The sequence below is a fragment of the Meles meles genome, chromosome 6 (assembly GCF_922984935.1).
Source record: "Meles meles chromosome 6, mMelMel3.1 paternal haplotype, whole genome shotgun sequence".
Classification (NCBI taxonomy): Eukaryota; Metazoa; Chordata; class Mammalia; order Carnivora; family Mustelidae; genus Meles; species Meles meles.
In genome coordinates, this window is record NC_060071.1 from 51,007,865 (window position 1) to 51,033,773 (window position 25,909).

General features: G+C 51.8%; 1 protein-coding gene across 3 annotated transcripts in view; it reads left to right on the forward strand.

Moving 5' to 3' along the window:
• The window catches only part of SMAD3 (SMAD family member 3), a 117,554-nt gene that overhangs the window by 19,264 nt on the left and 72,381 nt on the right, over positions 1–25,909 (forward strand). The window contains exon 1 of one of the 3 annotated variants that reach the window (XM_046010204.1): positions 17,684–17,822. The exons of the other annotated variants lie outside the window; for them this stretch is intronic. The gene's annotated coding sequence lies outside the window, so the exon portion shown is untranslated. Of the gene's footprint in view, positions 1–17,683; positions 17,823–25,909 lie in introns of those variants that run through there. 3 annotated transcript variants of the gene reach the window in all.

Consider the following 25,909-nt stretch of genomic DNA (forward strand, 5'->3'; position numbering starts at 1 on the left):
AGATGAGCGAGGAGTACAGCAGTCAACAAATATTTATGGCGCTGAGCAAGACACCCAGAGAAATGGGAAATGCGGTCCCTGTCTCCAAAGAGCCTGTAGTCTCCCTAGGGGCTTAATACCCAAGTGGGGGAGGGGCATAGTAGTGAAGGCCTTCTCTGCTGTGGTCACATGGTGAGTACTTGGGGGTTCAGAAGGAGGGGGGATGGGACAGATGCATCAAGGAATGTGGGTGTGAGCCAGTAAAAGGGAGACACACCCACCCACCCACTGTTGTGCAGGTCCCCCCACTTTCAACATGACATCGATGGTTTTAGGGGAAAGCCCTGGTGGGCACCCCCTTGCTAGCAGGAATGACTTTCTGTTCTTGTCCCCGTCAACATTCTTGGCTTCCAAGAGTAAATTTTCCTTTAGCTTTTTCAAAAGTCTTCCTGCAAGGGAGGGCTGCACTTTGCCAGACCCCTGCTTTGATGACCACCATCTGCCCACCTTAATTTTCTGCATAGTTTCAGTTGGAGCGTCTCTCTTTGCTGGGCTGAGAAATACCATGTAATACGATTGGTCCTGGTTCCAGTAGCCACCTGGCACCCTCTCGGCGGTGGCTGCGTTCAGGTATAGATGGGAACGATTATCCGTGCTTCAGAAAACTCACGTTTGTCCCGTACGCAAGCTGTGTGACTGTCCGTCGAGGCGGGACTGGCTTCGTGAGGCCCTGGCTGTGGCCAAGGCTGTTATTTCTCTGTGGGTAATTATTCCAGGCTTCACGGTCACGAGCTGAGTGTAATCGGGGGCAGATAAGAAAGTTATATATAGAGCAAAGTACATATTTCTGAAGGTGGGTGGCAAAGCCATTACACGTGTGTGCGCGCACATGCGCGCGCGTCTCTGTGTGTTTAAAAAAAGACCTATATTTTCTGGGCAGCAGAATTTAAGTTTCCAGTAAACATCTCCCTCCCCCGTTGCTTCACCTTTTAATTTTGTGTTTACGGGCTCTGCGCTTTGAAATGGTTTGGCGGTGAGGCCAGCCCTGCCTGAAACGGGTGGAGCCGGCCGGGCCCTTTGGAAGCCCTGGTTTAGGTCAGAGTTCTTAGAGTTCCTCTGACCAGCTGACTGGCAGCTCAGAGGTGATTACTCGAGCTCCTCTACAACAAAAATAGAAACCTTGAGCCTTGGCGGTGGGTTGCGGGGGTTGGAGGGCGGGGATCTGCATTTATTAGTTTATCCCCCACGACCACCTCGGCGGCCAGGAGAATCCTCTGTGGGCATTCTGGGCCGGGGTCGGTTTCCTCGGTTCTCCGTTCACCCACGTGGACGGTTCTGCTCTGGAAGTCAGAACTTTCCAGAGCCCCAAGCCTGGGACTAATTTTCGGTGGGGCACACCCTGGGTTTAGCTGCTGCTGAGCGGAAGTGGCCTCTCCCGGGGCGGGGGGGATGGGGGGGGTATGGGGTGGGGGGTCACATTGTTGTTTTTTTCTTCGCTTTGCTTGTCAGCTGGGGAAACACGGGGAAGGGAGGCAGATGAGCAGGAGAAGCTGGGGAGAAGACCCTCCACCCACCCACCCACCAAACCGCAGAGCTGTCCGCGGCTGTGTGGTGGGGATGGCAGCAGAGGAAACTCAGTGGTGTTTTGCTGCTTTTCACACCACTCCCAGTTGGGTGCTGCTGGGAAGACCATTTCAGAGCTGCCCCCTGCCACCCCGCCACCAGAGGCAGCACCCGCTCTGGGGTGAGGAGGGAAGCCGCTTCTGCCAGCAGAGTCTGCACCTGGGAGTGTGTGGCGTGACCCGCCTGACCTCATCCCTTTGTCAGGGTCCCCTTGCTCTGGACAGAGAGGGCCCAGGGAAACTAGAAGGGGGGAGGACTTTCCCCCAGAGACCCTCAGCCCCTGACTCGCGGTTCCCAGGAGACCCCTATGGGTGTGAGCACATCTGACAGCTTTCTTTTACAAAGTGGGTTTTTTTAAAAATTGGGGTGTATGTGGGGGAGGATGGTGCTTTGGGCTGTTGGTTCTGAAGAAGCCAGGCTATGATCATGGCTGCTGCTTTCAACAAATTCTCCTTTTGCCTTGAAGCCTCTTGGGGATGGTAAACAGCAGGAAAATGAGCCACATTTTCTCTGTGACCTCCTTCACATCCAACCTCGTGGTGAGGGGATGGCTGGCATGCTTCTAGAGCCCACTGCCCATTGTTCTGTCTTGAGACCACCTTGGGTGGGGACAGGGCAGAGGGGGTCTTACCCCTATTTTATAGGTGACCAGGGATAATTTACCTGGGAATGCAGAAGCAAGGACTGAGGCTCTTCCTTTAGTCCTTTGTCAGTGTGGTTCTTTGACTACACTGTGTGGCCTCAGAAATAAATGTGAGGATAATGGATTCTTTTCCAGCTGCTGTCACAGGGAAGGGGACACCGCCACCATGACCTACCCTATGTACAGTGTTTTGCCATGTACAGAGCACGTTCATGTATATGAATTCATTTCACCTCTGTGACAGTCCCTAGAAATAGATGCAAGTCTAGATGAGCAAATGGAGGGCTGGAGGCCCTGAGCGACTTGGCCCAGGACACCAGCCAGCAAGCAGCCCAGTGGTAAGTGGGTGGCGCTGGCTGAATGCCCTGGAGGGGGAAGCGAGAGTCCAGTGGAGCCGTGGGTGGTGTAACTGGTGAGTGGAGGCAGTAGGCTTGGCTCTTCTGGTCTCCTGGTTCCTAAGCGTGAGCCTCTCTCAAAGGGCCTGCTTGTGCACACCCTGCCCCATGTGGAAGCCTAGACCAGCATGTGAGGAAGAGCTGCACCCAGGTCAAGTGAAGGGCCCCCTGAGGGCGTGGTGATGGGCTGCATGGGAGTGCCTGAAATTGGGGTTCACCCTGCTCAGGGCGGGGCCTTCCGATTCAAGAGGTGAACTTCAAAGGGCATGTCTGGGAATATGGCGGTTTGGGTCATGGTGCTTCTCCTGCTGTGGTAGGAAGATTGAGGAGTCTGGAGTCTGACAGGTTTGTTGGAAACCCTAGCTCTTTAGGGCTCCTGGTCAGTGACTTCAATACTCTGAACCCCAACTTGGGGATCCTCAGTATGTCCTTTGGAAGTTTGAGTCCCTGCCACAGTACGGGTCTTAGAACAGTTACTCTCCTAATCGGAAGCAACTTGACAGGCCCTGTAGTCCAACCCCGTTGTTGACAGAGGAGGAACCCGCAGCCCTGAATGGTGTGATGAGTAGCCCGAGATTGTAGTGAATTAGCAGCAAAGCCAAAGTTAGTTAAGACCAGGTTTCTTGATCCCAGGCCTGGGTGTTTCGTTTGTTTGCTTGGGCTTTTCATGAACCTGGGGTTGTGTCTATTCGTTCACCCCCTCACAGATTTCCCTGAGTAGTTAGTTTTCTTACAAGGTCAAGTCCATTACCACCACGAAAGAATGTGTGAGCCCTTTGGTGTCAGCATCTTGGGGAGAGGAGCATGGATGGGAGATCAGGGCAGGGCGCTAACACGTATGCTTGTCTGACGTGAACCATCGTCGGTTGAATCCGTTTTCTAAGTGTGCCGGAGGGTAAGTGAGGTTCAGCTGCTGTGACAGTCCACTCGGGGTCTTGGAAAGGAGACTTAGGTTTCTCTTAAAGAGCCTTGATGCTTCCTGCTACTGCATTCCCCACCCCCATTCCTCTAGCACTTTCAGTCCTCTTTGGCTTGGGGTTGGAAGTAGCCCATCCTAGTGGTAAGCCTGCGGTCCATTCTGTGCAGTGCCGCTCGGCTAAAATATTACCAACAGACCACCAAACTGTGCTTTGTCCAAGGTTAAGACCCTCCTTCCCCGCTTGAGCGCTGGATTATCTGCTGTAGGGTTCTGTCTTGAGCTCCGTGAGGGAGACTGTTGGTTCCAATGCAGGAATCCAGGATTTCTTATATCATTACCATCTGGTTTCACAGAGTCTGTTTCTTTAGACTTCTGTCACCCTCTTGGGAGAGGAAAACCCCAGAATAGTGTAAAAATGAGACACCACCCCCCCCCCCCCACTCCCCAGCTCTGCAAGTGCATGCACATGGCCGCCATGCTGCTTGGTGGATGGGGGCCGAGCAGAGTCCTCCCAGTTTTTCCACATCCTTGTGTGTGATTCCTGTCGCCCAGTCTCTGGGACACTGTCCCCTCTGGAGGGATTTCCCAGGAGGTTCCAGGCCTGAGCCTGGCCTGGGGTGGGATCTGTCTCCATGGTAACAAGGCCTGAAGGTGGTTTGGGGTGTTGCCCAGCGATCTCAGGGTTCCAGCGCTGTGGCGCTACGATGTGACCTCTTCAACCAGTGAGTCACTCACCCCCCAGGTAACCACCAGTACTTTCAGGGGAATTGTTGGCATCATTGTGGCTGTGACCATGGTTTCTCCAAAATCAGTTGTGTGTAGAAATGAATCTAGGGACTGGTTCCTTAGATTTGCTGACATGGATGTACGACTCCCCTACCTTTCTCTCATAAAGACCCGCCTGGTTTTCTTATAAGTCGTAGGCTCGGTACCAGCTTTACATATTATTAATAGATAGCCAACACTCTTCTAACATGTTGGGGGGGAAAACCCTTATGTTTACACCCTGACTTTTCCATATTTTCTAGAGTTGCCCATCTGGGTGTGTGTTTTTATGTGGCCGCCATCAGTGTGTCAGTCTGTCAAACCAGGAAAGCAGGGAGGGAAGTTAATCTGTGGCCTTGGTTACACGGGTGATAAAGGAGCTGAGAAGCCAAACATGGGAAGGCGAGGTGACCCAGAGCTTTGTGGCAGGAAGCCACTGCCCCCTTTAGGCTGGAGGGACAAAGGGAGAAGGTTGTGTTCCCAAAGCCCAGGGTCGGGGTCACCGGCGGCCTACCTAGAGTGGATGCAGCCGCCTCTCAACCTGCCCACCCAAGGTAGGGGGAGAAGGGAGAAATGTCCTGGCTTTTCCCCTCCTCCCACCCTCCGGTCCCCTGAGTGCCTGCTGCTGTCCAGACCCCACCAGATGCCCCTGAGGTGGGACCTAGAAAGTCAGGCTTCAGCTCTGGGGGATACAGAGCAGAACACAAGAGGATGAGGAGTGGATCAGAGGGCAGACGGGGTCCAGACCAGCCTGGGGTGCAAGCTTCTTTCCTAATTTAATACCATCAGAAGCATTTCCCTGTGTTTTCCCATGGTCTCCATACTTCTGCGTTAACTCAAGTGAAAGTACCGTGCTTAGCCTGTCCATTCCCCAGCTGTTGGGGGAGTGCTTAAAATAATGATAATTCCACGGCTCTCGAAGTGTGGACCCCCACCAGGAGCCTCAGCATCACCAGGGAACTTGCTAGAAATGCAGAGTCTCAGGCCCCACCCCAGACCTCCTGACTCAGAAACCCTGTGGGTCAGCCCTACAATCTGTGCTTTAAAAGCCCTCTGGGGTGGAGGGGGGCTGCCGAGACCCCTTCTGGTTTGAGAAACAGTTATGGGCGATGCCGCACCTCACTGAAGAGGGGGATGGGATGCTGAGGGTGCTGGCGGTCAGGCCTCTTTATCCAGAGCAGTGTGGTGTAGGGCAAAGGCACAAGACTCCAGCGTGGTATGTTTCTGGGGTCACGCTTCACCCTTGCCCTTAACCTTGTGGTTCCTCTTTCCTCTTTCGTTCAACGGCTAAAAATATCAAACCATGGCGGTAGTGTGAGGATTAAACGAAATCATGGGCACAGTGGTCCCTATATGGGGGTCTTCTGGAGCTTTGCCGAGGAAGTGTGGCAAGAGCAGAAAATTGGCCTTGGTACCAGCCCTTGAAGTGTGTGGTCTGAAAGTCAATGCTGAGCGCTTAGGAAGCTGATGAGCGAGCTTCAGGACTGTAGGAATCTTGGACCGAGCCTCGCATGTTAGGAGTCAAGCTTCCCTGCCCCACCCTGTGTTTATTAGGGTTCTAACCTGCCCCTATGCTTACCCCTTCTTGTCCCTCTTGCCTACCCACTTGGTAGAGTGGAAGGGACCCTGGCTGCCTGTGCTGGCTGTGTGTTCCTGGGCAGCCCACTTAATCTCTCTGAGCTCTACTTTCTTTACCTGTAAAACCACTGCCTTGTCTCCCTGGATAGCCCTGGTGAAGATCAGGTGGGCCGATGGATGTGACCTCTGCCTTGAATCTTAGTGGGCCCCGTGAGCGGAAAGCCTTCAGGGTCCACATCTCTGCTGGGCCCGGCCTTGCCACCGCTGTAGGTCTCGTGTTCTAGTCCCGATGTAGGAAGTACTAACTCTGAGTTTGTCAGTGAGGGCAGGCATCCGGGACCCCCCTTGTCCTGTCACGATCTGTAGGGAAGCACTGGGCCTGGGTCTTCCGTGTGTCTTTCTCTCAAACTCCTCCCACAACCCGACCAAGTAGGGAGTCTTATGAGAAGTAACCAGGCTCAGCCAGCTGAAGAGGAAGGATGTGAGCGAACCCCCGAGGGGACAGATGGAGGCCCACTCTGCCTCAGAGCTGTCCACGGAGTCGCTCCTGCTGAGCCGGGAAAGAGGAACAGGGTGATAGTTCCTGCTGACCGGTGGTGATCCACTGAGCCCCCAAGTCCTGTGTGTGGGTGCACTAGACAAGCCGATGGGAGCTGGTCCGGAGAAGCAAAGGCAGCCAGTCCTTCCCATCTTTCTGCCTCTGGCAGGACCTGAGAGAAGCTTCGTGGACCAACAGGAGGAGGACCAGCCGCCATCCCGCCACAGACTCGGGTGCCTTCCTCGCTTAATGGCTGAGGGACTGAGGCTCGGAGACCTCCAATGGTTTACCTGAGGTTAAACAGGCAAGGAGTCTGAGCCCAGATCATATGGTTTCTGGTCCAGGGCTCTTTGCATGACACCCGAGTGCCTTGTTGCGCCAGGCACGGCTGGCAGGCACTTTCTCAGCTGGTTTCCTGCTCATTCTGCGGAAGGCCCTGGAGGGGGTGGGGAGGGGAGTCAGGACAGTGAGTGGCCGGCATGGTGGGTCCTTGGGGGAAGGACCCAGAAAAGTCAGCCAGAGCCCCGGGCAGGGCAGAAGATGTGCCCCACCCTCCAGCCAACAACCACGATCCTACTGTGTGGGCCGCACCTAGAAGTGACCTCAAATTGGGGAGTGAAGCCCCCGGGGAGGAGAGCGCCAGTCCCTTCCACTCGGCCTACATCTGGGGGCGAGCAGGTGCCATCATCCCACCCGGGCAGGGCAGAGGGCGCTTCCCCCGCTGCCTTCTAAGGTCGACTCAGCACAAAACAATCTTCTTGTTCAAGCTCGGCTCAAAATTGCCACCCTGAGGAGAAGGCTGTGGCAGGGCCGGGTGGGGCGTGGTAACATGGAACTCCGGGCCTGCCCGGGCAGGTCTTAATGACTCAATGACTGTGGTGGAGGCAGGACCTGAGCTGTTAACTCAGTAAGTATACGTTATTGCCAGTGCAGCCTGGGACGAGTCAAGGATCATAATTACCCGAGATCGGCTTTACAGGCGCTTAGGGACGCGCACTGGGCTACACCAAGCTAGGGAAGAATGTGGCCACATCACTTAACAGGTGTCTCAAAAGAAGCTTTTGCCTTAATTCTTTATTTATATGCCAGCAAGTTTTTTGTCTTCTTTTTTGCTTTCCTCTGCTGGATTTAAATGCACTTGTTCTAAGCCAACTCCCCAAGCCTCTCGGCAGCTGGCAGGGCTGCATTTGGGGGAGGGGGTGTTTGGAAAACTCTGCTGTGTGTCTCCTCTAGTCTCCTACGGCATATTTTCCTTGTGATGCTTCTGGCTGCTGTGTGTGTGTGTATCACGCACGTGTGTTTATGCACACACGATTTCCCCCACACAGAGTGATTCTCAGATGCTTTGGATACTAGCAGAATGTCCTCCCTCCAGTGTAACTGAATTCTGACACGCTCTACCTGGAGACAGCGTCAGATGCCATGGGGCAAGGGCTCAGTCCCACAAGACCACCCCACTCCCATCCCACTGCAGATGCCCACTCCCAAGTCCAGGTTGACATCTGCTCTGACCCCTGGGCTATGGATCAGGGGTGCCCCACCCTCTCCCAGGGCTCAGTTAATCTGCTAGAGTGGCTCACAGAACTCAGGAAAACATTTTACCGGCTTGTAGAATACGAGTCAGGAACAGCCAGATGGAAGAGACGCACAGGATAAGATAGGGAAGAAGGGGCTCTGACCCTTCATATTCTCTGGAAGCCCAGCTCTCCTGGCATCTCCCTTGGCTCCCCAACCTGGAAGTTCCCCGGACCCCATCCTTTGGGGGTTTTGTGGTGACCTCATTGCATGAACATAATTAAGTCGTTGGCCATCAGTGATTGAACTCAATCTTCAGCCCCTCTCCTGTTCCCAGAGGTGGGAGCAGAGGTGGGGAACTGTGACCGAAGGTTCCAGCCTTCTAATCACACGGTTGGTTTCCCTAGTAGCCAGCTGTCCATCCTTAGGGACTTTCCAGAAGTCCCCTCACTTACAGAAACCCAGCTGTGTTGGAAAGGGCTTGTTATGAATAACAAAAGAGACTCTTCACCTTCATTGCTCTGGAGCTATTTCAGGAATTAAAACAAAAGATGCCCTTAAGGCTCTCCTCTAAGAAATGGCAAGGATTTTAGGAGTTATGTGCCAGGAACAGTGAACCAAGACCAAATGTATATTTCTTATTATAAATCACACTATCACAAGGAACCTCAGCGGGGTGGTGATAAGTCCAGAAAAGTCAGCTTGAGCTGACCGGATGGGCAGGTCTTGGGCAAGTCACATTACTTCTTTGAGCCTCCATTTCTCTAGCAATAAAATGAGGGATAATGATGCCTGTCTCTTAGGGTTGTTATAAGATTGAGTTAAAATGCACGTACAAAGCTCAGCCCCGTGTTTTCACCTTGCTAAGAGCTGGTAAATGGTCCCTTCTTCCCTTTCCTTGGTGTTGACCACCTAAAAAGGTGGCAGATTGCTCACCCAGCCAACTATACTGTGTGGGCAAAGGAACAGTCCCACAGTATGGCAGCCCCAGTAGGGTGAAAAAAATGCCTGTGAAGTCTCCCAGCCCGTCAGGTGCTGAGGTGGGTAAGCATTTTAATCCAGACCACTTTTATGTTTCAGTATTGAATTCCTGAACCAACATTTCTGGGACGCAGGGCCTCTGGGTATGGGGACTTGAGCTAATTTGGCTTTGGACCAGCCAGCAAAGGAAAGGACAGGTGTGGGAGCGCGTCTTGAGCCTGTCCTTGACACGGGAGCTGCTGGTATCAAGGCCAGCTTCACGGGCACTGGGCATGCACCATCACACACAGCCCCACACTCAGGAGGGCCCCGTGCTTGGGCCAGCGTTTGCTGTCAGCATCTTGAAATTCCTGATTTTCTTTGAGCGAGGGTTTTATAAGCAATGTCCCGGGAGTCAGTGGAGAGCATGCCTAAGTAGAAGAGATAGGCAGGCGCAGTGTTCCTTTCTGCCCTAACAGGACAGAAAGTCCTGCCACTTTCCATTTGAACCAGAAGTTGAGAAAGAAGGCCATGCCATTCGAAGAAACATAAATGACCAAGAAATCCTCGTCTCCGCCTTCTGACTTGTGTTACGCCGCCATCAGCCAACCGCTCATGCCGAAAATGATGACGTAGGAGAAGGAAAGCCAAGTTAGCCGATAGTGCCTTTTCCTTTCAAAACCCTTCCTTCCTCAGGATGCAGAGGCTAGAGGCTTGGTAGGATGCACACAAACCAAAAAGTGGAGTAAGAACAGCTGAGTGAGTTTTGGGCCGTATTGCTATTATTCTGGTGAAATCGCAGTGTGTATGTTTGTCCAAGCCGCGAAGTACAAATTGTGTAATTTCAGGGATTTCATATATGCGTGAAATGCTCTTATGTTTGTATTTAAAACTGCATTGCGTAACCTAAACAAGAGTGATAAAATACATGCTAATAATTTAAAACTTTCACTTTTCTTAGAATGCTATTAAGTAGCAAATAAAAAACCACCATAACAAGTCGGGACAGAGACTGTGGAAGGAAAGGAAAAAGTTCTCTGCTTTAATACTGTTAATGTTAGTTTCTTCCTGCTTTCTGCCCGGAGGGCTCCACATTGTCATTTTGCCTGGGGGCCCACCAATTATGGAGCCCTTGCTGGCTGGCATCCCAGGGCTGGAGGTCTCAAGCTAGTCTTGTACACACAGGCCTTTTGCTAGCTCCCCAGGCCTCCTCATACTGTCTTTCGGGTCGCAGGGCCAAGAAACAACATACAGACAAGCGAGCCTTGACACTTGCTCTCTCTGAGGTTTCTAGGCTGTTCCAGGGGTTGGCGGGTCTATTGATAGAATTCGGGAATGCCAGAGGCTCCACACACAGTCTTATAGGTGTTTGGGGGCCCACTGTGCATTCACTCTTGTGAATTTTTGAGCTGTTTCGAGGCTCGAGCCAACAATGAGCTGAGAGAGGCCCCTGATTGAATCCAGCGCTGGCTTGGTCTCCCTGGGCAAGGAATGTCTTCCTGGATCTGTTTCCTCGTCAGGAGATCCTCAGTTTCTGTGCTGTAATGTCCCTCACACCAAGAATGTGAGCCTCTTGGAGGCCCATTCTTGGGTCAACTCTTGTTTTCACTTCTTAAGTAGTTCTTGCGTCTTAGGCGGATTGTTGGAGCCTTGGTTTCCCCATTTGTAAAATGGGGTTGGTGGTAACTACTCTTAGGGTATTGAGTACAGGGAAGGAAGTTAACATTGTGTCTGGTACATAATGTTGAATAAATGGTTAAAATGGTCAGGACATTGAGGGAGGAAGAAAAAATCCCTAGAGGTGCTAGGACCAAAGTAATAGCATCTGGGGACTCCAGCATTCTGGGTCTAACCTCAGAGAGTCTATGAGTACAAATGCCTATGGAACCTTTGCCTCAGACTTCTAAGCAGCTCTTCAGACTGTGTGTTCCTGGAATGAGGGGAACTGGAAGTTACTGGAATGAGGGGAAATGACAGTGTTTGAACTTTGGAAGTCTGGGTTCTTTGTCTTCTCACCCTCTGTCATGTAATCAGCGGCAGTCCCTTCCCCACCCAGCCTCACTTGCTTCATCTGTAAAATGGAGCCGCAATGGGTCTGCCTGCCCTACAGCATGAGGCCCCATGGAGGGGACACATGAAGAAGTCTTCCCTAAGGTTCAGTTTGAGGTGCTGTGTTAGGAAGAGCTCTCCAGTGTATCTTCCATGTTTATTGAAATCTTGCTCACTATTGTCATGAGAGATGAAGAGCAGTTGCCTTGCCTGGCCTTCAGTTCTTCCTCCGTGAGCTGAGTGGAACAGACTTGGATGCAGCATGAGCTGCCCCATGAGGCAGGTTATAAAACAAGGAAGAAGGGATGGGGAGGGAGAGAGAGCGAGAAAACCCACAGCATTCTGGAATTGTCCCCTCTCTGGAACCACAATGGCAGGCTTCAGGGACTCAGGAAGGGGTGCAGCCCAGCCTTGTGGTTGGCAAATGTCAGATGTTGGGAAGAGAAAGGCCTGTCTTACCATGGCGGGGGTTTCTCGCCACCCCCTGCCTCCCGAGCCCTGGTAGCTTGTTACTCCCTGGCTAAGAGCTTGGCAGCACCGAGGCAAACCACAGAGTACATTTGAGGCCCAGATCTGCTCATTTCGAGGGTGGGGCCGCGTTTTTCTCCTGCCACAGTGAGCTAATTAAAGAAAACAAGCTTTGGGAGTTGGGAGAGAACTGGCCACAGAGCACTTGGGGAGGATTTCTTTGGTTGCGGAGGTCTCCACGGTCCCCGGAAGGCAGGTGGAAGTGGGCATCCGGGGCCCCCACATCCTAGTGGCGCCCTGAGGGCCCAGGCTGCTGAGCTGGGAGACCCGGATGGAGATGGCGGAGGGCCTCCCTGAGAGGGGAGATCGTCTCGGTTTGTGACGGGACCCGTGTAGAAGGAGTTCAAGCTACCCACGAAGATGGGTCGGTGTTTTGACATGCTTCGCAAATACAGATGGAGTCCTGGAATGAGTTCTGTGAATCATGATCATTCACATCGCTGGGGCATTTTGGATTCTCCCACTGGCCTCAGGGAACGTGGGTGTGCCTTGGTGTGTTCCCCAGGAGTAAACCAACACCCCAAGGTGGCTGTTCTCGTTCCAGGTCTCGGGGCTGGAAGGTGAAATAAGGACTTAGGACTCTGTCTCCTGATGGAACATGCTAATTATGTGTGTGGGGAGGGGGGGAGCAAGCAATAGTTCCCGCTGTCTGTCGACCACCCCTGCCCTCCAGGGTGGGACCCCAAACTCCTAGCGGCCACGTACTGTTTTATGGAGAAGGTATATTGCGGAAACATTGATGGTGTAAATTGAATTATGTCTTAAGCGTGACAGGAAAACCATTTTAAGGAATCCTGTTGTGGGTCATTTTGAAAAATGAAGAATTACACTCTCTCCCCAGCACTGCTCTATTTTGGTCGAGTTCGCATTGCAAGATTACTTAAAAGAGGAGTCCCACTGTTCTGTTAGCTGACGATGGTCGCTGCCTCCTCCTCCGGTCTCAGAAGGGGTTCCCACAGGTGGGAGCACTGGGGGAACAGCTGATGTGTGCAGAATGTTCTGATCCACATACCCCGAGATGTTGGGACCTGGAGGTGGCCTCAGGGGGCATCCAGGCCACGGATTCCCAAGTGAGATGTGGCGTCCCACCGCCAGCCAGACGCACGAGGAGGAATTGTTAGGGATGACAGTGACGATAAATATGAAAGTCCGGCCCATTGGGCACTCACTGTGATCCCACAACCTTATGTAGGTGATCTTACTTAATTACTACGACTCATTCGTAGCACTGAAGTTTGCAAATGACTTAGCCATTAAAGGCATGTTCCTCTATACAATGAAATATTTTTCAGCCAAGAAATGAAGTCTGTGGCACGGCCCAGATGATGAACCTTGGAAACATGATGCTGAGGGAGAGAAGCCAGGCCCATAAGACCACATATCTTAGGATGCCATTGATGTGAAATACCCAGGATAAGCAAAGCCACAGAGCTAGAAAGCAGATTAATGGCTGTCAGGGGTCCAGCACGGGGAAATGAGGAGTGCCTGTTTCATGGGTACAGGGTCTCCTTTTGGGGTGATGAAAGTGTTCCGGGACTGAATAGATGTAATGGTTGCAAACATTGTGCCTGAACTGAATGCCACAGAATTGTGCACCTTAAGACAACTTACTTGTGCTATGTGATTTACGCACAATATGTAGTTTTTAAAAGTGTATTCTTCTCATGGCGTCCCTCTAAAAACTTCGGTTCTCCTAGGCTTGCAGGGAATGCAAAAGAAAGGGAAGGGGTCATTTTTGTGGACACTGAAGCTGAAATAAGCTTGGGGCTTTCTGATTCAGGTTCCACCTTTATGAGGAACCTGAGACCCAGAAAGGACTAGTCCCTTGCGCAAGGGTGCACAGAGCAAGGTACCAGAGTCAGGATTTGGATTCTAGCTTCTCGCTTTCCATTAGGAAAATTACAGTGGGAAAGTGGGTACTCCCTGGCATCCCTGGGTACATTCTGGGCTGCAGAGTTTCAGCTCTGTTCACCTGGTGTTTTGTGCTTTCCTTGAGTACCTGGGGAACCCGTCGCGAACTGGTGGGGCGGCACCTGTGTTAGCACAGCTGTGAGGAGGCCCTGGGGCTGCTCAGTGGAAATAGCCAAAGGTCTGGGCTGTGTCCCCAAGCGTGTGTCTAGAACAATTCCAGTTGTGCTACTCATGCAACATTTAGCAAAAAGAACCAATTACGTGTAAACACATACATGCAGTGTTCGACGGGGGACTTAGCATGTGACGCTGCTGCTTCTTCTCTTTTTGACTGTGAACATCTGACGCTACAGGAAATAAGAAACTTTCCAGTACCTAATTTGTGCTTGCTCTGCTTTCAACCCCTCTTGGCCCCAGCACAGGGTAAATGAAACTGTAGCTTATAGTAATATTTACGTATGGAAGTCAATGAGCTGTTTAAATGCTTGGATGTCAGAGAAGGTTTCAAATGTAGCAAGGGGTCCCCTCCCCTTTCTGGTTGTGTAGTGGCTAGGTCTGCCTTCTCTCTTAAGTCAAGCTCTGGCATACTGTCCTGGCCACATAGTGATGGTGATGATGGTGACAATAGCGTTGCCATTTACAAGACTGAACAGTAGTTGAATTAAGCGTGGATCTAATCCTGAGGACGTGGTGAATAACATTTCAGAGTCTTGGAAGTCTAGTTTTTCTCTCGGTAGGATCCAGGGACAAGCAATGACCAGACCCAGACCCGGTGTCCCTCTTAGCGACGTGACCTTCGCGAAGTAGCCTGAGGACTCTCCCGGCCCCTCCCACGTCGCGGAGTCTGGGGGAGTGCCCAAGTGAGCGAGCGCCTGGACGTTCCCGGGCTGTTGTGAGCTGCCGAGGCTCTTCCTGGGGTGACTGAAAGAGACCGAGGGGTGGGAGGGGCTGAAAGAAAGAACTGAACTGATGGGCACACTGGTCTACAACTGTGGGTGGGGAGAGGGTGGCATTTGTGGCCCTTTTCAGGGGAGCCTCCGTTGTGGGCCGCTCGACCGGGAGGCCCCTGCTCGAAAGCCTTGTGGGGAAAACCCAGTCCCTGCCTCCCCAAGTTCACAGCGTAATTGTGTTTTTCACGGGTCACCTGGAAGGCCACACGCTGAGAGGGCGCACAATTGACCTGATGAAGCCTTTGGGGCTCCCAGGCCCACTGTGCTGTTCAGACTGGAGCGCTGGGGAAATGCTGTGTGTGTGTCTGTGTGTGTGTGTGTGTGTGTGTCGGGGGCAGAATGTGTATGTGTTCTGAGAGAGGAGAAAGCCAGGGGAGTACGATGAGTCAGATTTACCCACTGTTTTTTCCCCCTTAGAAATGTGTTATGCTCACACACAGAGCAGTCATGCGCTTGCACAGAAACGTGTGAAAACCGCTTAAAATGTGTGAAATGTGGCCCTTTTGAAAGTATGCCTTACACCCACATGGTCTGGAGCACAAATGGATTTGTGAATGTTCAGCTCTTTCCTGATCTACAGGAATGTTGTCTTTGCCTGAGGTGCTTGTCTCCGGCCAGGCCCGGCTGGCTTGTGTGTGTGTGGTACACAGGTGTGGGCTGTGTGTGATGGCATCAAGGTTCTAGAGGTTCTGTTCTGTGAAATAGCTGGAATTCTGGACTCCATGGTCCTGGTGGGACTGTAGCAGGCGGCGGTCTTGGACGGGCTGGGAAGAACTCATCATCAGCCCTCCATAGGCAAGTTCTGCGGTCCCCTAGGCCTGGTATCTCAGGTCCTCCAGAGCCGACCACTCTATGGATTTGCCTTCTCTGTGGGCCTCTGTTCTTTCCAGATGAGTCTCCTCACAGCTCCTCCCCAGCCTGCTGTATCCCCACCCACTGCCTTGCTTTGGCTCACCCGTATGTTTCCTGGGATGCATTCCCAGACTTCTCTGTACCTTTCTGTCTTTAAAGCCGGGAGCGAGCCCTGCCTCCCCTGTTACATCTTCTTTGACTATCTATCCCAGCTCACTGTGACCACCTCCCCTTTCTCTGAACGGTCTCCTGAATCACTTCCTGGGTCTGGCACAGAGTCCACGCTCCGTAAATATTTTTGGACGTGGCCCTGTCCGTGATGGGTAACCTGTGTCTGTGTCACTCATCTATCCAGGCGTGAGGGCCAACGTCCCTGGGAAGGAACTGTGTCTTAGCCTTGTTTTTTATCACCCCACCCCCATCCCGCCAGCTTACAGAAGCGTGGTAGATAAGATCCCGCAAGGCCTAGACACTTCTCTCCCTGTTCCGTGTGGTGTCAGACATGGTGCACAGCCTCCTTGGCACTTACCTCTATCCTACAGAGTGAGAATAGTAAGATCTACCTGACCTAGGTCAAAGGCTACCACCACAAGGATCAGGAGAGAGTCTTGGAAAACCACAAAGCGCTGTGCAGACGTGAGTTAGTAATGGTCTTGTAGGTTGTCAGTAACCTGTGGCCTTGACATGAATGCTGGGTCCGTTGAGGGGCTTGGAGGACAGGTGGAGAGCCGGTGTATGCTGCTGACCTGGAGTCCGAGACCCTTGAGATCCTCTCACCATCCTTGGGCCTCAGTTTCCTTGGCTTGGCTATCCTTTCCAGCTCTGACACTGGTGGTCTTGGAGCTGTGTGACAGACGGGGTGGCGGGGTGCTTCCCTCTCCCGTGTGGCTGGAACTCAGCCAAAACAATCAGGAGGGCTTCCCTCCAACCTTACTGTTTCTGGGTCGGCCCTTGCAGCTTTGATGTCCCCTCGAGGGATCACGCTGGACCTCTTTCTTCTCCTGGGCCCCGCTGATTGCTAGATCCCCACGAACACTCGCTTGGACTGATGGGAGAGGCTGTTTGCACCATGTAAGGTGGCAGAATTTTTGTCACCCCTTTGCAGAGGTGTTGACATTGAAGGGTGGTTGGAATGACGGCCCAGAAGTGGAGGCAGGAAATCTGGAAGAAGGGAAGGGGCCTGGAGCTGCACAGCATGTGTAACAGATCCCAAACCAACCTCTGCTGATTTGGTGGTGGGGGTGTTCAAAGGCAGGAAAGTAGATAAGATCGGACTTCAGGATTTTTCACCACTGTGCTCCCCCCCCCCCGCCATTTTGCCAGCTCGCAGCTTGGGCTAGGCAGGGCCTGGGTATTCTTCAACTTTTGTAACCCCCGCGTGGCATAGGACCTGGATGTGCAGTGTGCTCAGTGGGCGCATGGCTGCTAGTTCTCCGGAGACGGGCCAGGTATACGTGACGTTGTGGGTTAAATACCAATCAGTGTGTCTGATTCTGGAAGGCAGATCTTCTGGGAAGAAAGGACTGCCCCCTGGAAGCTGTCTTCTCCATCCCGTCCTTCTGCGTTTTGTGGTCACCCTCCTGTATTCCTGAATTCCAGGGTATCTGGGATGGGGAAGGAGCAGAGACCCCCTTTATGGGGACTTGACATTGTTCTGCACACAGTCAGGGACACAAATGCACACTGACCGTGGGCAGGGCCCTTTCTCCAGGGGATTTCCTATTAGCCCCCTCTGTGCTGGCAGGTGCTGCAGGCAGGTAACCTTGGCTGGAGGCTTGGCGCAAATGACAGAGCTGACACGGGATCGCTGTATTCCTTGCTAGCTCGTTATCTTGTTTCCTTGATGCTCATTGTCACACGAGAAAGGACTTCCTCTGTGGGCCTCCCTTCGCAGAGACCTTGGCTGTAGATAAATTCATCCACTGTGTTGTCTGAATGAAACCATTTCTGTTCAGAGCTGGGATCTTGCGGAAAGCAGCCTCCTCGAAGGAGCCCGCCCTCCCCCTGCCCCCCCCCCCACACCTCCGTGTGTTCCCAGGAGACTCTGGTCTGTCTCCCAAGCCTTGATTCTTCTTCCTGTTTAGCACTGCTGTCTGCTTCTCCTTTGAGAGCTGCTGGGGGAGGACAGACGGTGGGGCGTCCCACGAGCGATCTTCTTTGAGACTTTCATCTCGCAGGATGTCCCAGTGGCCATTTATCCCGATCTGCTTGCTGCTCTCCCCCAGGGGTTTTGCTGGCAAGCTGCCCACATAGCGTCTCAGCTGATCCAGCCCAGCTGCCTTTGCTCCTATGGCCAGGACCCTAGAGAGAGAGCGCGCGTGAGCTCTGGCCTGGAGTTCCTGTCTCGACCCTGCTGCTTGACCTTGGCCAAATCAGCTTGGTTTCTTTGCTCCTGTCTGCTCCTCTGAAAACAAAAGGGCTGGCCGAGGGGCTTTGGAGGTTCCTGCACTCCCTGTGCTTTCCCTGCTGTCTCCAGGGAGGCAAGCATCTCCTCTGTCCAGCAGTGGGAACTTGGGCTGGAGGGGCCGGCTGGTGTACCCCCACGCCCCAGTGGATGACCCGGACCTTGACCCGGAGGCCGCGAGGCCAGGGTACCAAGAAGCCTCTGGGGTGTAAGGTAAGCAGAGCCCTTTTGGGAAGTGAGGGGTGTTATTCAGCCTTGTGGAATGCCGAGGCATGGCTGAGCCTGGGCAGGGCCCCTGTGGCTGAATTTCATGGCCTTGAAGAATGGCTACTGTGTATACTAGTGATAAATATTAGTCACCCTAGCAGCTGAAGGAGGTTCCTGTGCTGACTTTTTGACACTTCCAGAAAAGGGAAAGCCTTTCTCTCTGACAGCACACAGGAGGGAAAACAAGATGTGTCTCCTCTGGGCTCAGGTGCCAAGAAATTCCCTTCCTGGGATGACCTGGCTGGAGATCCCACAGGATTTACAACCCCCAGTGACCCATCTCTGCATAGAGGGCCCATGAATGCCGCTGTTGGCCCGCTCTGCCTGGGCCGCCTCTCCAGGCCTTGCTCGAGCACGTCCCACATTTAAGTGGCAATCGGCCTTCCTCCTCCCTGCCGTCTGCCCAGCCTCCTCCAGTCTCCCCTCTTTCTGTGAAAGGACCGCCATCCACCGTGTTACCTGAGCCACACCTGGGGAAGTCATCCCTTTCATCATCCTTCCCTTCCTGCTCGCCATCCCCTCCATCACCAAGCCCTGTTGGTTCTGCCTCCAGAGTATCTCCACCCATCTGCTCCCCCATCTTGACTGGGGCTGCCTCCTCCAAATCAGGGTATCTCTGGCCTGGCATTCTGCCTAATGGGTCTCTCTACCTGCATCCTGCTCTCTGCTAGCAGCCAGAGAAATCTCTGTAGAAGGTGTGTCCTATCATCTGGCACATGCGCTAAAATCAGGGCTCCCTGCTGCCTTGAGGGTAAGGGTCTGAATCCTTGATGAGGCTGTGATCTGGCTTCAACTGCCTGTCAGGCCTCCCCCCTCCCACCCCCGCCCAGCTTGGCTCTCCTCCCTCCTCACTCAGGCCTTTACATTTCCTTCCTCAGGACCTTTGCATGTGCTGTTCCTTCTTCCCCATAGTTTGCAGCTAATGCTCTTCCCCACAGTTTGTGGCTAATGTGAGTCAGGTCTTAGCTTAACTCTCCCCTCCTAAGAGAACCCTCGCTGTTTCCCCCTCTGTTTAAATTAAATATCCCCTGATACACTTCCTGTTCTTTTCCTTCATAGCCCTTACCCCAGCTTGTAGTTCTAAGTCTGTGTGGTTATTTGTTTACTGTCTGTCTGCCTCTCAAGGGCAGGGACCATCTCCTTTGTTCTCTACCATGCCCCGGGGTCCAGGACTGAGGAGCTGGGTAAATATTTGCAGGATTGTATGTAGAGGACGGTCCGCTAGTTTGAGCTGCCGTGGCCCTGGCACCTTGGTTGTCTTGGGGCCTGTCCCCTACTCTCCAGCTCCTACCGGGTGGCCCCAGAGCACCGGTGTCTCCTGGCATCACTCCTTTGGCATCAAAACCTATCCGTCCCCCTGTCTCTGTCTTCTGCAGGGTGATACTTCGTATGATTACCTAATTCACACTTAGGTGTTAAAGGTGCTAATGACCAGTGTTTAAACCCCAGGGGATGCAAAATGATGGCATTAAAACATATCATTCCCCAGTGGTTTAAGATTCTTCAGGAACGTCCAGAGAGCCCAAGTAGAGGCAGTCTCCCTAGGCAGGTTCGAAAGGCTCAGTCTGCACAGTTGGCTTCCGTTGTCTACTCCTCTGGCCTTAGGTCTCTTAGGTCTCCTCAGGCCTTAGTCATCTTCCTCCCCTACCTGAGGCCCATCCCAGGACCTGGCATGGGCAGGCCCTCAGTTCATGTTTACTACATGGTTTTAAAAGAAATAGATTTTACTGAGTCATGCGTGAACGAAGCGTTTGGTGTAGTCAGTCGGCTTTGGATGCCAGAGGAATGACAAATGGTGGGAACTTCAGGCACCGTGGCCATGAACATGCCAGGAGACTGGGAGAGGGAGCTCTATGCAGGCAGAGGGCCGTGGCTCTTCCGAGCCCCTGAGTCCAGCTCTCTCCCCACCTCCCACAGTGGTCACTCCGCTCCAGCCACCTGTCCGTCTGTCCCGCGTGAGACTTACCAGCTCTTTGCTTTCCAAGATGCCAGGAGAGAGGAGGGGGTCTTGTCACCGCGTTCTTCTCCTCAGCTGGGGCAGTTTGTGGTCCTTGGCAGGTGGAGGCCCACAAAGCCCCAAAGGGCTGAAAATCATGCCTCCGAGGAGAGCAGGTTTCCCAGGCCCCTCCCACCCTTGTCAAGGTCACATCGGTGTGCACAGTCCAGTCATTGCCCAGCTGGCTGTGGTTATGGTGCTGATGGGAACTCCTTAGAACCTCTGCTCCCACCCCTGCCCCACAGTCGTAGGTCCCATGCCGTGTCTGTTCCCCACTGCCCCCAACCTCCCACCACCCCTTGTGGATGTGGCCTGAGAATGGAGGCAGGAAGGATGAGCTTTGGGTGCAAAGAGGATGGCAGTCATTGAAAATGAGTGGGTGAGCTTGGCTTAGTTTAGTTTTGGGGAGGGAGGATTATCTGGGGCATGAGGCTTCCGTGACACTGACATCTGGTATGGAGAATCCCTCCTCACCTGGATGACTGAGCCTCCCCTCCCACGCCTTTGGATCTGCTCTCCCCATGTGCCTGAGGTCCTCTTTCTTGCCCTGGCACCTCCCTGCCTAGAATCCATCCCCAGCTCCGGGAGCCTTGGGGATGACGTGGCACGTCCCCTGGGATCTCTGCCTCGTCTCCCACCTCTCCCCCAGGCTTGCCCTCGGTGGCTCTAGTAAGGAGCTGTCCCACCTGGCCGCTGAAGATGCTGGTAGGCTCCATATTGGATGCGAATGATCAGGATCCCCGTGAACACTCGCACGGTCTGCGGAGTCAGTGATTTCAAGTACGGCATTGTAGGAGGGGTCTTTGAAAATTGCTGGAGTCCAGAATGTTCCCTCTTTGCCCCACGTGGCCAAGAATTTCCACTCTGACTATCCTGTCCTGTCTATCCTGTGCCCCTGTCCTGCCACAAGCCATTTCTTACACCGTGCTTTGCCTCGTGCTGAGCCCAGAATGCCCCACCGTCACTGGAGCAAACTTAGTTCTTAGCAGGCACCATGATATGTCAAGAAGTCCTATATTTCTGGGTCTTTCTTCTCCATCCTACACAGTGAACCTCTCGAGAACAGGAGCTCTGGGGGCCGGTGTGTGGGTCAGAGGCTGGCGGGGTGCCAGCTCCCAGGTCCCATAATGCATGGCGCACCTCTGAACCCCACAGCAGTGGCGGGGGCAGGGGGGTGGTCTCAGCCTTGTGTGAATTCTCTTCTCTGGACCGTAGTGGTTCTAAACTGAGCTTTGGGTCCAGTGTAGGCCCTGTGGTTTATGACTTAATATACTGAAAATAGACAGTTGTGTTTCATTTTCACTTGGGAAGAAATTAAAGGAGTGGAAATCTAGAGATTTCACTGACCTGGAGTTAAGGATGAAATTGTAAAGACAAAGTGCTATTCCTTAATGCATGTTACGTGAATCAAGCCTCGTTTGAGATGGGTTTATTTTCCACGGGCTGGTCTGCGTCTCACCACTGGTTCTCCTTGAAAGCAGAAGGACCAGACCTTATTTACCTTCATGTCCTCTGAGCGTAGCACGGTGCCTGATAGCGTGGTCACTTAATACATTCTTTGCAAATGAACGCACGGGATGAATAGGAACTTTGGAATTTCTAGTGCTTGGTGATGAGTACATGCCTATGGCTTGTTAATTTGTAAGACACCATTTCCACTGTAAAAATCTTTGTGTGGGGGAATACATTTTGTGGGGGAGTGCTGGCCTGGACTGACACAGGCTTTGCAGGGGCAGTCTTGAAAGATTGAGTCATTTTGCTCTGACACGGGCTGGGTGACCTTGTGTAAGTCGCTGTGCTGCTCTGGGCCTCGAGATTGTCATCTGCGGAAGGGGCGGAAGGCAGGAGTGGCCACGTGGCTGCGGAGAGTTTTCTGCTCTTCATGCTCTCTGAACCTCCTCCTCGGCGGTGGGATATGGACTGCGTCCCCAAGGGTCACGCACGGAGCTGGAATTCTCCTTGGCCTCTTGGACTGCTTTCCAGTGGGTAGAATGCCTAGTTTCTCAGTAGCCAGGAGAACTGTTAATTTGGGGTTTAGGGAAGCAAGCCAAGAGCCATCGAATAATTAAAACACACACGCACACAGAGAAAGGAAAGCGAGAGGAGGAGAAACACACTTCATGGACAGGGGATGAGTAAAAACCAATGACCTGCAAGAGCCCCGGAGTTGAACTTCACATGACCCTGTGTGCTGCCGGCCTCCCGGTGATGTCAGCAGGCCGTGGCCCCACCGGAAGCTGGGTTGCAGTCTGCCCCATGAGCATGGGAAGGGAAGCCGGCTCTACCCCGCCCCGGCCTAGTTCCCAGCCCCCTCGTGTCCCCGGAGAGCAAGATGCCACAGCTCCCAGGCTGGATGGAGCGGGGAAACCCATCCAGGGCTTCTCAGAAAAACAGAACCCCAACCCACCAGCAAGGACCATGCAGGAAAGAGAGGCCCGCGAGGGAGTTGATTTTTTTTTTTTTAAGGAGCTCTTGGCCTGAAATCCGCACATTTCTTTAGGGGATGGTGCTGCCATGTATTTTGGGAACTCGTCTAGGTCAGCAGCTAGTGAAAGGATTCATGACCTCATCCATTGCTTGGGTGTCTATCTGTAAGACCTTGGGGGCAGAGGGATAAAGATCCTGTCTCTGCCCTTGGAGTTCTACGCTAGCTGGGGGGGTAAGACTGATAAATAAGTAGAGTCTAAGGGCTCAGATCAAGGTGTGTGCGAGGAGCCATGGCACGCTCCACCAGGAGAGGGAGGGCGAGGAAATGCCTGGTTAGGTCCCCCATGACCCCAGCCTACAGCAGGAGAGATGTGGATTTACAGGTTGGCGGGTTTGGCAAAACAGAAGCACATGGATATAAATATAATGAGATGGGTTGGAGGGGTCAGATAGGATGCTAACGGTACCTCTGGCTGGCCCTTTCCCGGGGTGACCGTGTTTACCTCGCTGTGCCGTGCTGAGCTTTGAAAGGAGTGAGCGGGGGAAAGGACTGTGTTCATTACGTCAGCCCTTCTGCCTGCGGTTCATTGAGCATCAGTGGTGTAGACACCCAAATGGGCTGTCCCTTCCCCCGAGCTGCGGTGGTCCATAAGGGAAGGTAAACGACAGTCATGCAAGCCTAATTAAATAATACCATAATTGTGAGCTCTGCATGATCAGCCTTTTTTTTTTTTTTTAAGGGAACTTTATTTTGGAGTAGTTGCAGATTTGCAGAAAAATTGCAAATGACATAAAGTTCCTGTGTATCCCTAATCCAGATTTCCTTCATGTTAACATATTCCATTCCCACGGTACATTCGTCCAAACCAAGAAACCAATACCAGCATATTACTATGAACACAACTCCAGAATTTATTTAATCAAACTTTTAAAAAAATGACGGCCTTTTTTTTTTTAAGATTTTATAATTTATTTATTTGACAGAGATCACAAGTAGGCAGAGAGGCAAGCAGAGGGGGAAGGGGAAGCAGGCTCCCTGCTGAGCAGAGAGCCCGATGCGGGGCTTGATCCCAGGACCCTGAGACCATGACCCAAGCTGAAGGCAGAGGCTTAACCCACTGAGCCACCCAGGTGCCCCAAATGACAGCCTTTTTAACAAATGATTGACATACCATAAAATACACTTTTAAGATGTACAGTTCATTGGTTTTAGTGTATTAAGAGAGCTCTGTAACCATCCCTAGGATTTAATTTTAGAATATGTTCATCACCCAGAGACTTCATACCTATCAGTAACCACTCCCTGTGTCCCTCCCCCGGCTCTGGAAACCCAGGCTACTTTCTGCCTCTGTGGATTTGCCTTGCCTGGATATTTCTTGTAACTGGAGTCCTGTGATATGTGGTCTTTGCTGACTGTCTTCTCTTGCGTGCCATGATGTTTTCAAAGTTCATGTTGTAGCATGTGTTGGTACTTGGTTCATTTTCATGGCCAAATAATATTCCTCAGTCTGGATGTACCCCATTTTGTGTCTCCATTGGTTTCTTCAGTTAATGGACATTCGGGTCATCTGTATGTTTTGCCTATTATGACTAATGCTGCTGTGAACATTATAAATTTTTGTGTGGTTTCATGTTCTCATTAGATACATAGTAGGTATCTAAGTGTAGAATTGTTGCATCTTTTGATAACTTTGTGTTTAACTCTTTGAGGCACTGCCAAATTCTCTTCCAAGGCGGCCGTGCCATATTACGATCCCGCCAACAATTTATGAGGGGACCTGGTTTCCCCAACACTTGTTATTGTCTGTCTCTTTGATTTTAGCTACCCTATGGGGTGTCTCATTGTGGTCTTGATTGGTATTCCCCCAATGGCTAACGATACTGAGCATCTCTTCATGTTCTTATGGGCCATCGTGCACCTTCTTGAGATAAGTACTTTTTCAGAGCCTTTGCCCATTTTTTAAAAAGATTTATTTATTTATTTATTTTAGACAGTGCGTACATGCGCACATCAGTGGGGGAAGGGTCAGGGAGAGAGAGAGAGAGCAGATTCCCTGCTGAGCACAGAGCCTACCACAGGGCTCCATTCTAGGACCCTGAAATCATGACCTGAGCCAAAATCAAGAGTCAGATGCTTAACTCACTGAGCCACTCAGGCGCCCCCGCCTTTGCCCATTTTTTAACGGGGCTGTCTTTCTGTTGTTCTAAGAGTCCACATATATTCTGAGTACAAGTCCTCTTATCAGTTAAAGGGTTAGCAAATATTTTCTCTCATCCTGTGGGTTGTCTTCTCACTTCCACAATGCTGTCCTTCAAAGTGCAGAAGTTTTAAATTCCGATGAAGCTAAATTTGTTTTTTGTTTTTGGTGTCCTTTCTAAGAAACCCCTGCCTAACTCAAGGTCACAAAAATCAACTCCCTTGTTTTCTTCTAACAGTATTGTTTCAGCTCTTATATTTAGGCCTTCGATTCATTTTAGTATATGTGCTGCCGAAGCGAGCACTAGGCCTTCGATTCATTTTGATTGCATTTTTGTGTGTGGTGTGTGGTAGGGGTCCAACTCTATTCTTTTGCATATGGACATCTAGTTGCTCAAGCCCTGTTTGAAAAGACTGGTCTTTCCCCTGCTGAATGGCCTGGCACCTTTGTTGAGAATCAGTGAGGGTTTATTTCTGGACTCTCCGTTCTAGTCTGTTGATCGCTGTGTCCATCTTCGTGCTGGTCACGATGACTGAAGTTTTGTAATATTAGTCAATGTTTTCATTGGATTGTTCATAATCTACCTTGTTCCAAAAAAGAATGAGAGGTAATTCTCGGAAGTATAGTGAATAAAAACAGAGGTAAGGAAATTGGGGGAATGACAAAAGAAGAGGAAAATGAGATCAAAGGTAATGTTAGCAACAGTATTGCATATTATAAAGTCTTGCGAGATGTTAGATGTGGCCTGTGAATTTGGCTCTGAGCTTCCTCGTAGCCAGAAGTAAAATAGAAATGTGACCTCTGCCAAGGGTAACATAAGTGTCCATAAGAATTAAAACAACAAAAACAAAAAAAAAACCCCCAAAACCCAAAACATTTTCCAGGGAGAAACCCAGTATTTTCAGCAACGACCACATGAGAGGATTTCTCCTGTGGGCCCCAGGAACCAGAGCTGCTTAAGCACATAATTATTTCATTTGTGTTTCTGCTCCTTCAGATAGGAACTGTGTCTTGTTTGCCTCACTTCTCATAGTGCCTAGGACTGGACAGGAAAGTGCTTAAAAAAACAATACCTTGGGGCGCCTGGGTGGCTCAGTGGGTTGGGCCGCTGCCTTCGGCTCGGGTCGTGGTCTCGGGGTCCTGGGATCGAGTCCTGCATCGGGCTCTCTGCTCGGCGGCGAGCCTGCTTCCCTCTCTCTCTCTCTGCCTGCCTCTCTGTCTGCTTGTGATCTCTCTGTCAAATAAATAAATAAAATTTAAAACAAAAACAAAAAAAAAAACAACACCTTGGTTGAATTCTTTCTGAAATTCAGAATGGTGACCTTTCCACCACCAGGCTGAGAGTGGTTTGAACTAACCTGGGTGTGGAAAAGGGGCAGTGGTGGGGTTCTGGCTACATTTTGCAAGTTATT